We start from the raw sequence: 15,487 nt of genomic DNA on the forward strand, positions 1-15,487 counted from the left end.
TTTCCTAAATGACAATGAACTCTACTTTCAGCACTTCATAATAGAAACCTAGTCAGTGTCATTTTGACACGACTGGGACTGATTAAACACACATGATGAAAATGTACCTACTGAGAGCGAGCAGAAGCTGAGCAAGTCTGTTTCAAGGCTATAGGTGCACTGACAATATGCCCCCTGCTTTTTTTTTTTTTTTTTTTTTGTTTCCTCTGCCAGCAGCATGTCTAGTAAAGATTCAGTATCACTTTTTTTTTTTCCTTTTTTAAGCTCCTAGTATATCAGAGCTTTGGTATCATGATCTGTTGTTTTAGTTAAGATCTAGCTCTTGGCTGTGTAATATATTAAAAAAAATAGAAAAGACTTTTGGATGCAGGCTATTACTTTACTATTCTTTCATTCAGTCAAGGGTAGAGCTGACACCTCAGTAATATTTTGAAATAATCAAGGAATCTTCTTTGTGTGGTAGGCAAAAATGAACCAGAAGACGACTTTTCATGGGGTATTTAAAAGAATTGATGCTGTTCTCTGATGTACATGCTTAAGTATATTTTATGCATTTTGCAAATATGAGCATTCTGTATCCAGTTTAATGAAACTTACGAATTATCCAGTTAGGAATGGATTATTATACCTTCTTGTGTTTTTATAGGAAAAGAAACTTCAGGAATTATTTTTATTTTTGAGTGCTTAATTACTTCTGTCTTTTGGTACTATTTAGTTTTAGTTTACTTTGAATTATTCTGTATTCAAAACTAGGAAACATCTTTCCTTCCATTCCCACTGGTATCCCAGTGAACCCTGTTGCTCATTCAGAGGCTAAAACACAGTTGCAGTTAACACTGCAGATTTCTGTGGACAAATTGGAGAAGACAATTTTCTAGTTAATTAATCAGAAACAAACTTGCCATAATAATACATCTGGCTTTCACGGACTTTGAGAGCTTCTTGAGAGTACCAGAGCTCTATGTATTTTTTAAGTGAATGCAGCCCTTAATTTTGTGAGGCAGGATTTTGGAGATAATGGAATCTAAAGACTAAAGATAGATTTACCCAGCTCAAAAAAATAAACAAATCCATGGGAAAGGTAGATAATGGAATTATCTGATCTACTGGACTTTCTGAAGTGGCACTCCTGGCAGGTACATTGTCCAGAAGAACATCCTGATTGGCAGGCAAAACATCGTCACTTGTGAAGGGGCTACTTTTAATTGTGCAAGTGATGTCATAGGAAATAAGTTGCTACACTGAGCTAAACAATGATCCATCCAGCCTAATATTCTGTCACCCTGTTATAGGGCCAATGCCAGAGGCTTCAGAAGAACACCGTGTAAACCCACATGAGGCAATATTCCAGATGCAGTACTCCACTACTATATCATTAGTGCAAATTTCTTCTTTATCTGGGCTGATGATTAATTTATGACCTGCAACAGGAAGATTAATAGCCTTTGCTAGTGTAATTACAGCAGCTATTCATGACAATAAACACACTTTTATTTAGTTATTGTAGTATTAATTTGGAATACCTGTGTATGGTAGGGTTACCTGCAAAAATCTAGAGCACTCTGCCTATACCCTACCAAGGACTCAAGGCATGACCTGGTCAATTTAGGTACCTGCCCTTTCCCATGGGATTTAGGGCTCTACAGGTCTGCAGAACCTTTTCCCAGGGAGAGAGCCTTACACAGCTGTGTTCGAAACATCTATTTATAAGCAACACACACAGATTACATATACCAAACAAATCTCTTATGCTCACCATTCCCAATACACAGATCAAATTCACCCAATGGCCAGTCAGGATCCTCACATCTGGGAGTTTCCAGCGATGCCTCTGCACCTCTTGGTCATGCAGAGGGGTCAGAGTTCTAGCAGCTTGATGTTAAATTCCAATCTGGAGATGGGTCCCAAAGAGCACTGGTTTTTTACATTATATAGGTAAAACTAGCTACCTCCTTTAACTTGACTAAATATCTCATAGAATCATAGACTTTAAGGTCAAAAGGGACCATTATGATAGTCTAGTCTGACCTGCACAACGCAGGCCACGGAGTCTCACCCACCAACTCCTGTAACAAACCCCTAGCTTATGTCAGAGCTATTGAAGTCCCAAATCATGGTTTAAAGACTTCAAGGTGCAGAGCATCCTCCAGCAAGTGACCCATACCCCATGTTACAGAGGAAGGCGAAAAACCTCCAGGGCCTCTTCCAATCTGCCCTGGAGGAAAATTCCTTCCCGACCCCAAATATGGTGATCAGCTAAACCTTGAGCACGTGGGCAAGACTCACCAACCAGACACCCAGGAAAGAATTCACTCGGATCCCACCCCATCTAACATCCCATCACAGGCCATTGGACATATCTACCACTAGTTGTTGAAGATCAATTAATTGCCAAAATTAGGCTATCCTATCATATCATCTCCTCCATAAACTTATCAAACTTTGTCTTGAAGCCAGATATGCCTTTGCCCCCACTGCTTCCAGAAGTTCACTCCTCTGACAGTTAGAAACCTTCATCTAATTTCAAGTCTAAACTTCCTGATGGCCAGTTTATACCCATTTTTTCTTGTGTCCACATTGGTACTAAGCTTAAATAATTCCTCTCTCTCTCTGGTATTTATTCGTCTGATATATTTATAGAGAGCAATCATATCTCCCCTCAATCTTCTTTTAGTTAGGCTAAACAAGCCAAGCTCGAGTTTCCTTTCATGAGACAGGTTTTCCATTCCTCGGATCATTCTCGTAGCCCTTCTCTGTATCTGTTCCAGTTTGAATTCTTCCTTCTTAAATGTGGGAGACCAGAACTGCACACAGTATTCCAGATGAGGTCTCACCAGTGCTTTATATAATGGTACTAACACCTCCTTATCTCTACTGGAAATACCTTGTCTGATGCATCCCAAGACCGCATTAGCTTTTTTCACAGCCATATCACATTGGCGGCTCATAGTCATCCTGTGATCAACCAATACTCGAAGTTCCTTCTCCTCCTCTGTTACTTCCAAGTAATGTATCCCTAGTTTATAAAAGAAATTCTTGTTATTAATCCCTAAATGCATGACCTTGCACTTTTCACTATTAAAATTTCATCCTATTACTATTACTCCAGTTTACAAGGTCATCCAGATCTTCCTGTATGATATCCTGGTCCTTCTCTGTATTGGCAATACCTCCCAGCTTTGTGTCATCTGCAAACTTTATTAGCACATTCCCATTTTTTGTGCCAAGGTCATGTGACAAAGTTCCTCCTCTGCCTTGGCAGGTCTGCACTCATTGGCGGATTTTCTCACCTCAGAGGTTCAAGGCAGCCTCAGTTTGGCCTCTTTTGTGGCTCAAATCTGCCGTTCACTCAGTTAGCCTCATCGCTGGCCAGCATGGAGAAAGGAAGAAGAACAATCCCTGCAGTCTCTGCTGATCCACCTAGTGGATCAGGGAATAGGCCAGAGACCTTCCCCTCTGGTGGAACCCAAAGTCCAGTTCAACTCCTCCGTTATCAAGTAAGGAGTTGGGGGGATGGAGAGATCAGGGAAACCCAGGCCCACCCTCTACTCCAGGTTCCAGCCCAGGGCCCTGTGAATTACAGCTGTCTACAGTGGCTCCTGTAACAGCTGTATGACAGCTACAACTCCCTGGGCTACTTCCCCCTGGCCTCCTCCCAACACCTTCTTTATCCTCGCCACAGGATCTTCCTTCTGGTGTCTGATAATGCTTGTTCTTCTCAGTCTTCCAGAAGTTCACTTTCAGCTTCTTGAACCTCTTGCTCCCAGCTTCTCACATGAGCACAACAAACTGAACTGAGCTCCTTTTTAAATGCAGGTGCCCTGATTAGCCTGCCTTAATTAATTCTAGCAGCTTCTTGAGTGGCTGCAGGTGTTCTAATCAGCCTGCCTGCCTTAATTGTTTCTATAAAGTTCCTGGTTGTTCTGGAACCTTCTCTGTTCCCTTACCCCAGGAAAAGGGACCTGCTTCCCTTGGGACCAATAGCTCTCCCTTCTGTTACACTCCTGCATCTCTCTGGCCTGGAGAAAGAGGGCGGCTGCGGCTGCCCTGGCTGGGCTAGACAAGACACCATCACCCCCCACTTCTCTACTATCTGGTTGCTGGTAGGTTGCTGGACCCCCCACCCTTGGGTATTGCTACTGCTCCAACTGCAGCCCCTTGGGGGGGGGGGCTGCTGGCCCACTCCCCAGAAGCGGGGAGAGAGGGACCCCAGCTGTTGCTGTGGACACCACCACCACCTGAGAGAGGTCCTTTCTGCCTGCCTGGACCACCACCTGGAGCAGCTGCTGCTGCGGAGTCTGCTGCCTGGAGCTGCTGAAGCCCCGAGGAAGAGGAGGACCATCTACCAGTGGGGGAGCACCTAGAGACTTTGCAGACCACCGTGGAGGGGGCCCTAAGACTGAGTAACTTTCAAACTGTGCTCTTGTGGTGGGGGTCTTGACCATGTTTCCAGGGACACGGGGGGTGTAGCATGGAGCTGCCCCCCCAATCCATCTGTGTGTCCCCCCCCAACCCCCACCACTACTACCACCACCACTGCCCCCTCCACTACCCCCACTGGCTGTATATCATCTGCCTCAGCTCCTGCCTCTGGACTCAGCTGCTTGCTTGGTTTGCCATGCCCTATTTCCACCCTTTGGCCCAGAAACAGCAACCAGCCTAAACAGATATTGTGCAAGCGCACGTGGGTGCATGTGCCCCCCTGGGACTGCCCACCCCACAGCTTTGCCCTTGCAACCTGCCCCATTTGCCACTTGCAGATTTTGCCCCCCCCTTTTGCCTCAGCCCCTGCTTACTAGCTTCAGTTTGTTCACCTGCCTCACCCATTTCCTTCTACAGCCTTTGTTTGTTTGCCCCACCCCAGCCTCTGAAGGTAGCCCCTTGGTTTCCCTGCCCTAACTCCAGCCCACTTAGTCCCTTGCTCTGTGTGCCCATGCCCCCTCCCATGCGCTTGTGCCACTCTCCATTTTAGTTTCAACCCTCTTCACTGCACCCCCAATGTTGTTGTATCCCTCCCTCCCCTAGTGCAGCTAGAGGAGCTGGAATTCCACCCTGTGTCGGTGACTGACCCCTAACCCCTGATTGGCGCCCTCCTCCCCTGCCTGCAGCCTAGAGGGGAGGAGTGATCGACCTGCTTTCCCCTTCCCCTCCCTCCTTCTAGTGTCTCCCCTTCCCTCCCTGCTCACGATGCTGGGGGATGAGACGGGTGGGGCCCCTCCAGCAGCCTGAACTGCCCCTCCCCCGCCTGCCCCTCCGTCACCCCCCCCAAGCCTCTACCTCCGCTGCTGCTCCCAAACCATTTGCCACCACCCCTGCTGGGGTGCCAGCAGTGACGGGCACCGGGGTGACCTCCGCTGCTGCTATGTCCTTCCCCCCCTCAGATTCTGGGGGAACCCCTCCAGCCGGTGGGAAGGGCCAGGGTAAGAAGAAGGGGAAGGGCCCTGCTAAAAAGACCAGGCCCTCCATGGTAGGGGCTGCCCCCAATGCCCTGGCCCCACCACCAGCTGGGGCGTCCCTCCCCGCTGTTCCCTCCACCAGCTCTCTGGGTGTCCCTCCCCCGGCCCCCAGGGCGTACACCCAGGAGGCGGCAGCCCCCCCGCCTGCCGCTACGTCATCTCCCCCCACCCACCGTCTCTGCTACCATCTATAGCGGCCGGGGCCCCTTTCCCACCATGACCAGGAAGCACGGTGTCCGTTGCCTCCTGGTGCCTGCCTCGCCCCATGTGGAGACCTACGTGTGGGTGTTGGCGAGGGTGGTGGGGCCCATGGCCATTGTGGCGGCCTCCAAATGTATGGCAAGGTCGTCTTCTTCTTAACATCAGAGGCTGCCGCCCAGGAGGCGGTGGAGAAGGGCCTGGCAGTAGTGGGCGTGTTCATCCCCTTGGAGCCGCTAGAGGACCTGGACGTCCGCCTGGTCCTGACCTCCATCCCTCCCTTTCTTCCCAATGCCTCCCTGTTACCCGCCCTCTCTACCCTGGGGAAGCCCATCTCTGTCATCAGCCCTCTGCCGTTGGGCTGCAAGGATCCTGCCCTTCGTCATGTCCTCTCGTTCCGCTGGCAAGTGCAGCTTCAACTGCCGCCGGGGGCGCGTGACGGAGAGGCGCTCGAGGAGTCCTTCCTAGTCCCCTACCAGGGGGCCCATTACCAGGTGCATTACTCCATGGGGGAGGCCCGGTGCTACCTCTGCCAGGCGATGGGGCACGTCCGGAGGGACTGCCCCTTGGCCCAGCAAGGAAGGGCATCTGGACCCCCGGCAAGGCACTGGCCCCGTCATCGCCAGTGTCCCTGGCTGCCCGGCGCCTGAAACCACCCCTCCCCCTTCCCAGTCCACCATTGCTCCCACTTGGGCCTGAGGGGCATCTCCCCAACTATTTCCAGATGAGTGGGAGAGCCCCGCCCCCGCTGCTTGCAATCTGGCGGAGCCTGTGGAGGAGGGTGCGGCAGGGACACCGCCGGGCATGGGAGAGGGCCCGCCCCAAGGGGAATCTTCCCTCCCTTGTGCTGCCCCACCGTTATCCCCTCAAGTCCCTGAGCCATCACCTCTGCCCCCTGACATGACCCCTGCTAGCCAGCCCCGGATGATGCCATGGAGGGCTGGGCTCTAGTCCATGGGAAGCGGGGCAAGCGGAAGGCTCGACCTCCGCTCCTCCCATCTGATGCGGAGGCCCCCCGGAAGACCAGGAAAGGGAGCACGGATGCCGAGCCTTCCACTTTACCCATGGGTGTGTTTCATCCACCGGTGCCGGCTGGGGAAGATATGGCAGCGCTGGAAGGCAGTATCTCCCCTCCATGGGAGTCCCTACCTTCCGAGGCCCCCGAGGGAACCCGCCCTGACCTGGTGCCATCTGAAACCTCAGCGTGCCCCGAGGTGACCGTTGCGTCAGGTGCCGGTGGGGAGAATCCCAGGGTGGCAGAAAATGATTTCCTGTCCATATATGAGGAGATTGAGGCCCTGGGTCTGATCCCGGTCACCCAGGGGGAGGACGACCCTATGCCAGCGGGCCTCGATCTAGGCGACTTCACTCCAGCCCCCCTTTCCCCATGCTCCCTCCCCCTAACCGTTGCTTCTGCTCCCACCTCCGAGGAGCCCCTGGACTCCTCCATCAACCCGGCTGCAGATGGCACCCCACTGAGGGCCACCGAGTCTGTTGGGGCGACGGCCAGCGCCACACGACCGGGACCCAAGCCACCAGTGGCACCCCTCATTGGTGAGGAGCATTCGACCTCCTTCCCGGGAGGGGACCCTACAGAAGAGAGTCCACCTCCTGATGCCGTGGCTGCCAAATCCACCATAGAGCCTGCGTCCGGCATCACTGAGAGCTCTCTCCCCACCCAGAATCTCGCCTCTAACCCTGCCCCTGCCCATGTCCCGTCCCTATCCCGTCCACCTCCCGAGATGTTATTGCCGCCCCTGGGGCTGTCCCCTTCCCTTTCCAATAGATGACCCCAAGGGAGCGGCCTTTGTGTTTACCCGTCCCGACCCACCAGGGGCTGCTATCCTCCCTCCACCGCCCCCTATCGCCCCAGGGTTCCAGGCGAGCCTAGTGGCGCCAACCCATCAGGAGCCCTCTCGGGGGTCTGCACCCTGTCTGCCCATCTTGGTGGGCCACGGGGATGTACCAACGGCCCCGTCGGGGAGTAACCAGGAGACTGTAGCCCACCCCCCCATGCGCTGCGAGAGGAGTTGCGGGAGTTTTTAGAAGACATCCATGGCTCCCGCAACAAAGTACAGCTTGCTCTCCAGCGACGGGGGGGACTTTAATCAAATCCTCTGGGCCGCAAGGGCCCTCATGGGGGAGGGTAAAAGGACCAGGAGGGTCCGCATGGAGAGACTCGTAGTCAACCTCGTTAACATCTATGCCCCGGCAGCGAGCCCGGAGTGGCTGCAATTCTATCAGCAGGCGTCCGCCTTCCTCAGCACCATGGATCCTCATGAGTGCCTGGTCCTGGGAGGGGACTTTAACATCACCCTCGAGGAGCGGGACCGCTCATGGACCGAGCAGAGCCCGGCCGCCGCTGCCGTCCTCCAGGAGATAGTCGAACACCACTCTCTGGTGGACATCTGGCGTGACCACCACCTAGGTAACACTTAGTTGCCACTTAGTGGTCAAGCCACTCCCGGTTGCACTGCATTTATTTATCACGCTTCCATCTTTCACGAGCCCATTCCTCCAGCATCCGGCCGGCCCCATTTTCTGACCATCATTTAGCCACCATGATGGCCTCCCTCTGCACAGAGAGGCCGGGGCTGGCCTATTGGCATTTGAACAACAGCTTGCTGGAGGATGTGGGCTTCGTGTCGTCCTTCCGGGAGTTCTGGCTGGCCTGGCGAGGGGAGTGGCGTGCGTTTCCCTCAGCGCGGCGGTGGTGGGACCTAGGGAAGGTGCGCGCGCCCGGCTCTTCTGCCATGACTACACCCGGGGCGCCAGCCGACGGAGGGATGCGGAGATAGAGCAGTTGGAACAGGAGGTCTTAGAGCTGGAGAGTCGTCTGGCTGCCAGCCCCGAGTATCCGCCCCTCTGCGGAGCGTGCCGGGAGAAGCGGGAGGAGCTCCGGGCCCTCGAGGACCATCGGGCCCGGGGTGCCTTTTTTCGATCCCGCATCCGTCTCCTTCGGGAGATGGATTGCAGCTCCCGCTTCTTCTACGCCCTGGAGAAAAAGAGGGAGGCCAAGAAACATGTCACCTGCCTTCTGGCAGAAGACGGCACCCCCCTCACGGATCCGGTGGATGTGCAGGAGGGCGAGAGCCTTCTACGCAAGCCTTTTCTCCCCGGATCTGACCGATCCTAATGCTTGCAGAATGCTCTGGGAGGAGCTCCCTACGGTCAGCGTGGGCGACCGAGACCACCGAGAGCTGCCTCTCAGTCTGGCCGAGTTCTTGGAAGCCCTCCGTCGCACGCCCACCAATAAATCTCCGGGCATGGATGGGCTGACCGTGGAGTTCTACCGCGTGTTCTGGGACGTTCTCGGCCCAGACCTAGTCACTGTCTGGGCCGAGTCTTTGCAGAGCGGGGTCCTCCCTCTTTCGTGCAAGCGAGTTGTGCTCGCCTTATTGCCGAAGGAGGACCTTCACGATTTACGAAATTGGCGTCCCTTCTCGCTCCTCAGCATGGACTACAAAGTCGTGGCAAAAGCGATCTCGCTGCGGCTAGGGTCTGTGCTGGCAGACATGGTCTACCCAGACCAGACCTACACTGTCCCAGGCCGCAGCATCTTCGACAACCTATATCTGGTCCGGGACCTTTTGGAACTCGGGTGTAGGGATGGTCTGTCATTTGCCCTCCTGTCCTTAGATCAGGAGAAGGCGTTGGACAGGGTGGATCATGGATATCTCCTGAGCACTTTGCAAGCATTTGGCTTCAGACCCCAGTTTTTGGGTTTTCTCCGGGCGCTGTACGCCTCTGCAGAATGTCTGGTCAGGCTCAACTGGACCCTGACTGAACAGGTCAGCTTTGGGTGAGGAGTACGGCAGGGGTGCCCCCTCTCGGGCCAGTTGTATGCTCTGGCGATCGAGCCCTTCCTCCGTCTCCTCCGAAGGAGGTTGACCGTGTTGGTGCTGCGGGAGCCGGAACTGTGGCTGGTCCTGTCAGGTCTACTTTAGCCATCTCACAGTTCGTACGGCTGGAGTGGCGACCCCGTTCTCCCCCGACCTACGGCCCGAGGTGCTGGGGGTCGCCGAGGTCGTGGTCCAGGACCTGGGTGACTTGGCGCGGGTGGAGGCTTGCCAGGCCATCTATTCGGCAGCCTCTTCCATGCGGGTCAACTGGGTCAAGAGCTCTGGCTTGGTGGTAAGGGACTGGTGGCAGGCGAGCTCCCTCCCACCCGCGCTTCAGTCCATCCAGTGGAGCACGGGTCCGCTGCTCTATCTCGGTGTTTACCTTTCTGCCACGCATCCCTCTCTGCCGGAGAACTGGCAGAATTTAGAGGGCGGGGTGACAGAGCTGCTCCAGAAATGGACAGGACTACTCCGGTGCCTCTCCCTTTGAGGGAGAGCGCTGGTGCTTAATCAACTAGTCCTGTCCATGCTCTGGTACCAGCTCAACACCCTGGTCCCGGCCCCGGGTTTCCTGGCCAACCTCCGGACATTGATTCTGGAGTTCTTTTGGTCAGGACTGCACTGGGTCCCTGTAAGGGTTCTCCATCTATCCCTGGAGGAGGGAGGGCAGGACCTGAAATGTCCGCTTACTCAGGTCCATGTCTTCCGCCTCCAGGCCCTGCAGAGGCTCCTTTATGGTGCAGGTAGTCCGGCATAGAGCATACTGGTGCACGCCTTCCTGCGCTGCTTCTGAGGGCTCCGATACGACCGGCAGCTCCTTTATCTCCATCCGAAAGGTCTTCCGCGAGACCTCTCCGGGCTGCCCGTCTTCTTCCAGGACCTCCTCCGGACCTGGAAACTCTTTTCAATGACCAGGTCTGTGGCGGCCACCGAGGGGGCAGATCTCCTCGCGGAGCCCCTGCTACACAACCCCCAGCTCCGCATGCAGGTGGCGGAGTCTCGCTTGGTGCACCAGAGGTTGGTCCTGGAAGAAGTCACAAGAGTCGGAGACCTCCTGGACTACGACCGGGGAGACTGGCTGGATCCCCTGACGCTCGCTCAGTGCATGGGCCTCTCCAGACCTCATACTCCCTGGCGCGTACTTCAGGAGGTGAAGGCCGCTTTGCCGCCTGCTGCTAGGGTTTATCTCGACTGGGTCCTGCACGAGGGCGTGCCCCACCCACCCTCCACCCCAGGCCTGCCGGACCTTTTCATCGGGCCCCTGCCCTGTGGACCCAATCAACCCCCCACCTCCATCCCTTCACCAACTCTCCTGTAGCCTTCTGGCCTGAGGGCTGACCCTGTCACAGTCAGTAATAAAAAGATTGGTCCCAAAACCGATCCCTGAGGAACTCCACTAGTAACCTCCTTCCAGTCTGACAGTTCACCTTTCAGTGTGACCCGCTGTAGTCTCCAGTTCCTTATCCACCTTTCAATTTTCATATTGACCCCCATCTTTTCCAATTTAGCTAATAGTTATCCATGTGGAACTGTATCAAATGCCTTACTGAAATAGAATTAAATTAGATGCATTCCCTTTGTCTAAAAAATCTGTTACCGTCTCAAAGAAGGAGATCAGGTTGGTTTGACATGATCTACCTTTTATAAAGCCATGTTCTATTTTGTCCCAATTACTATTGACCTCAATGTCCTTAACTACCCTCTCCTTCAAAATTTTTTCCAAGACCTTGCATACTACAGATGTCAAACTAACAGGCCTGTAGTTACCCGGATCGCTTTTTTTACCTTTCTTAAAAATAGGAACTATGTTAGCAATTTGCCAGTCATACGGTACAACCCAAGTTTACAGATTGATTAAAAATTCTTGCTAACGGGCTTGCAATTTCATGTGCCAGTTTCTTGGATGAAGATTATCCGGGCCCCCGATTTAGTCCCATTAAGCTGTTCGAGTTTGGCTTCTACCGCGTATGTGGTAATATCTACCTTCATATCCTCATTTCCATTTGTCATCCTACCATTATCCCAAAGCTCCTCATTAGCCTCGTTAAAGACTGAGGCAAAGTATTTGTTTAGATATTGGGCCATGCCTAAATTATCCTTAACCGCCACTCCATCCTCTGTGTTAAGCAGTCACACTTCTTCTTTCTTTGTTTTCTTCTTATTTGTATGGCTATAGAACCTTTATATGGCTATCATATTATTCAGTACCCCTAAGTAATAAATGTAACTAATCATACACTGGCATTTGTTTTCTCCTACCTGCTCAACTCCTTTTTACATTTTATTTTTCATGCCAAATTGTAATTTATTTATGACTTTCTTTGTGCAGATGGTCAGCATAAATTCACTGGTCAGAGCTTGTCTTATCTATTTTACGAATTCTTGGGTCTTTCTGTTTCCTACCTAAACTTCCCAGCGCCTGGGTGTCTCTACTTTACAACCCTTGGGGTTAGAACTCTTGTTAGGGGCATTCCTGATGTGGGGGCTCCTTAGCAGCAGTGGAGCATTTTTCCCCTTAATTTTAGTGGTAAAATCCCTGAGTTTCACCCAAGGCTGGTTTAGTATGGGGAGAGTTAAATCTCAGACCTACAGTAGTGGATCAGAAACTCACTTAGTCCATCTCTATTAAACAGCAATTAGTAATCTATCCTCTGTGGGGTTAACAGCAGTACATTTTCAGCTGCAGAGTTGCTCTGGTGATGACACACTTAAATTACTCGGTCACTTGGGGGAACCTTATCGTGAGTGAGTGACATTACACAGTTGTTGGGAAAACAGAAAAACACTTTAAAATGAGTAATAAATTAAATAAAATCAGCCATTCCTGATATAGCATCTATAGAGGCAGCATATTAAAATATGTAGATCTAGAGGTGGAGTATTGCATCTGAAATATTGCATCCAGAGGGTTTATATGGATACATATTTTAGAGGTTTTTACGTTCCCACTAAATTGTCAAATAATGGTATGCTGAAACATGATACTCCAGTTTGCATCACCAAAAGTAATCTCAGCCATTTCTCAATCTGTTGGTGTTATAATTAGGCACATGGTTGTGCTTTTGTTTAGCTTAGGTATCTTCCACTATCGTCTAAAGTACAGGGGCCTGGCATCTTGTACTAAATTCTTCTCAAGGAGAATATTTCTAAAATGTTTGCAAGCCACAAACATTAAAGTAACTTAAAAGGAAAAACAAGTTTTTTCTTTTGCTCATATCACAAACTATTAAACCTTCTTGAAATAAAAACCTAAGAGGAAAACTGAATTAGTTTTTTGTATATTTTAAACCTCTACATGACAGCAATAATCTAACATCTAAAAATAAACTATGAATACTCTTATGGACTGAAACATTCTGTTAAATGTGGTCTCTATTCACATTGTTACAGTGACCCTAGCATATAGCGTATAATAGGCTGAGGAAGGCACAGCTTATCTCTTAGTACCCTAGCTGAGTTTATGGGACAGAGTTAGAAAAAATATTGTCTTGTAAATTGGCCCCAGCCCAGGCAGGCAGCTCCTCTTCCAGGAAGGGAAGCCTGCTGGGACTAGGGCAGCTGGGACTTGGGTGGCTGGGGCCACCCAGCACTAGGGGAGCCCCCTGTGCTGGGGCCACACCGCCCAGCGCTCCAGGGATGGGGGGAAAAGGGGAGGCTGCACATTGCCTGCCCAGTGCTCTGGGGCTAGGGACAGGGGGGACCAGGGGGCACATGCTGCCTGCCCAGCGCTCTGGGGTTGGAGGCACTTGGGCAACCTGGGGCTGGAGGGGGGACTGGCAGCTGTGGGGCAGGGAGGAGGCGGCTCTGGGCTTGGAAGAGGTGAAAGTGGGGGAGGGGAGGGATCTCAGGAGGAAGGGGTGAACTGGGCTGTGGCCTAGCCTGCCCTAACCTGTGGTTCACCCACTGCCCATGGACCAAAGTCACCCAAAATGGACAGTTCTCATTCTGTAGTTATTTCCTATGAGGACTGGTAAAAAATACTTGTCACAGAAGCATTATTTTTAAAAGTTAAATCTCAGATCTAAATTAGATTGCACATTCCCTTAACTATGCATATAGAAGTTCAGGAGAGGACAATTTTGTAAAAAAAATTTTAACTGCAAACCCTCTTTATAATGACAGATTTCAGAGTAGCAGCCGTGTTAGTCTGTATCTGCAAAAAGAAAAGGAGGACTTGTGGCACCTTAGAGACTAACAAATTTATTTGAGCATAAGCTTTCGTAAGCTACAGCTCACTTCATCGGATGCATGCAGTGGAAAATACAGTAGGGAGATTTTATATACACAGAGAACTTGAAACAATGGGTGTTACCATACACACTATAATGAGAGTGATCAGGTAAGGTGAGCTATTACCAGCAGGAGAGAAAAAAACTTTTTGTAGTGATAATCAAGGTAGGCCATTTCCAGCAGTTGACAAGAACACGTGAGGAACAGTAGCGGGTGGGGGGGAAATAAACATGGGGAAATAGTTTTACTTTGTGTAATGACACATCCACTCCCAGTCTTTATTCAAGCCTAATTTAATGGTGTCCAGTTTGCAAATTAATTCCAATTCAGCAGTCTCTCGTTGGAGTCTGTTTTTGAAGTTTTTTTGTTGAAGGATAGCCACCCTCAGGTCTGTAATCGAGTGACCAGAGAGACTGAAGTGTTCTCCGACTGGTTTTTGAATGTTATAATTCTTGACGTCTGATTTGTGTCCATTCATTCTTTTACGTAGAGACTGTCCGGTTTGGCCAATGTACATGGTAGAAGGGCATTGCTAGCACATGATGGCATATATCACATTGGTAGATGTGCAGGTGAACGAGCCTCTGATAGTGTGGCTGAAGTGATTAGGCCCTATGATGGTGTCCCCAGAATAGATATGTGGACACAGTTGGCAACAGGCTTTGTTGCAAGGATAGGTTCCTGGGTTAGTGTTTTTGTTGTGTGGTGTGTGGTTGCTGGTGAGTATTTGCTTCAGGTTGGGGGCCTGTCTGTAAGCAAGGACTGGCCTGTCTCCCAAGATCTGTGAGAGTGATGGGTTGTCCTTCAGGATAGGTTGTAGATCCTTGATGATGCGTTGGAGAGGTTTTAGCTGGGGGCTGAAGGTGATGGCTAGTGGCATCCTGTTATTTTCTTTGTTGGGCCTGTCCAAATATGGACTACAAGCCATCAGGAACAGTATCCCCGATAATGTCACGGCTAACCTGGTGGCTGAACTTTGACTTTATTCTCACCCATAAGAATTTCACATTTGGGGACAATGTATACCTTCAAATCAGCGGCACTCCTATGGGTACCTGCATGTCCCCACAGTATGCCAACATTTTTATGGCTGACTTAGAACAATGCTTCTTCAGCTCCCGTCCCTTAATGCCCCTACTCTACTTGCACTACATTGATGAATCTTCATCATCTGAACCCATGGAAAAGAAGCCCTTGAGGAATTCCACCATGATTTCAACAATTTCCATCCCATCATCAACCTCAGCCTGGTCCAGTTCACACAGGAGATCCACTTCCTGGACACTATAGTGCTAATACACGATAGTCACATAAACACCACCCTATACCGGAAACCTACTGACCGCTAGACTTACCTACATGCCTACAGCTTTCATTCAGACCACACCACATGATCCATTGTCTACAGCCAAGCTCTACGATACAATCGCATTTGCTCCAACCCTCAGACAGAGACAAACACCTACAAGATCTCTATCAAGCGTTCTTAGAACTAGAATAGCCACTTGCTGAAGTGAAGAAACAGACTGACAGAGCCAGAAGAGTACCCAGAAGTTACCTACTACAGGACAGGCCCAACAAAGAAAATAACAGAACAGGTGTTTGTCCAACCTGATTTTAAAAACGTCCAATGATGGGGATTCCGCAACTTCTCTTGGAATCCTATTCCAGAGCTTAACTATCCTTTATAGTTAGAACGTTTTTCCTAATTTACTAACCTAAATCTCCCTTGCTGCAGATTACACTCCTTATTTCTTGTCG

The sequence above is a fragment of the Dermochelys coriacea genome, chromosome 4, assembly GCF_009764565.3.
Source record: "Dermochelys coriacea isolate rDerCor1 chromosome 4, rDerCor1.pri.v4, whole genome shotgun sequence".
Lineage (NCBI taxonomy): Eukaryota > Metazoa > Chordata > Testudines > Dermochelyidae > Dermochelys > Dermochelys coriacea.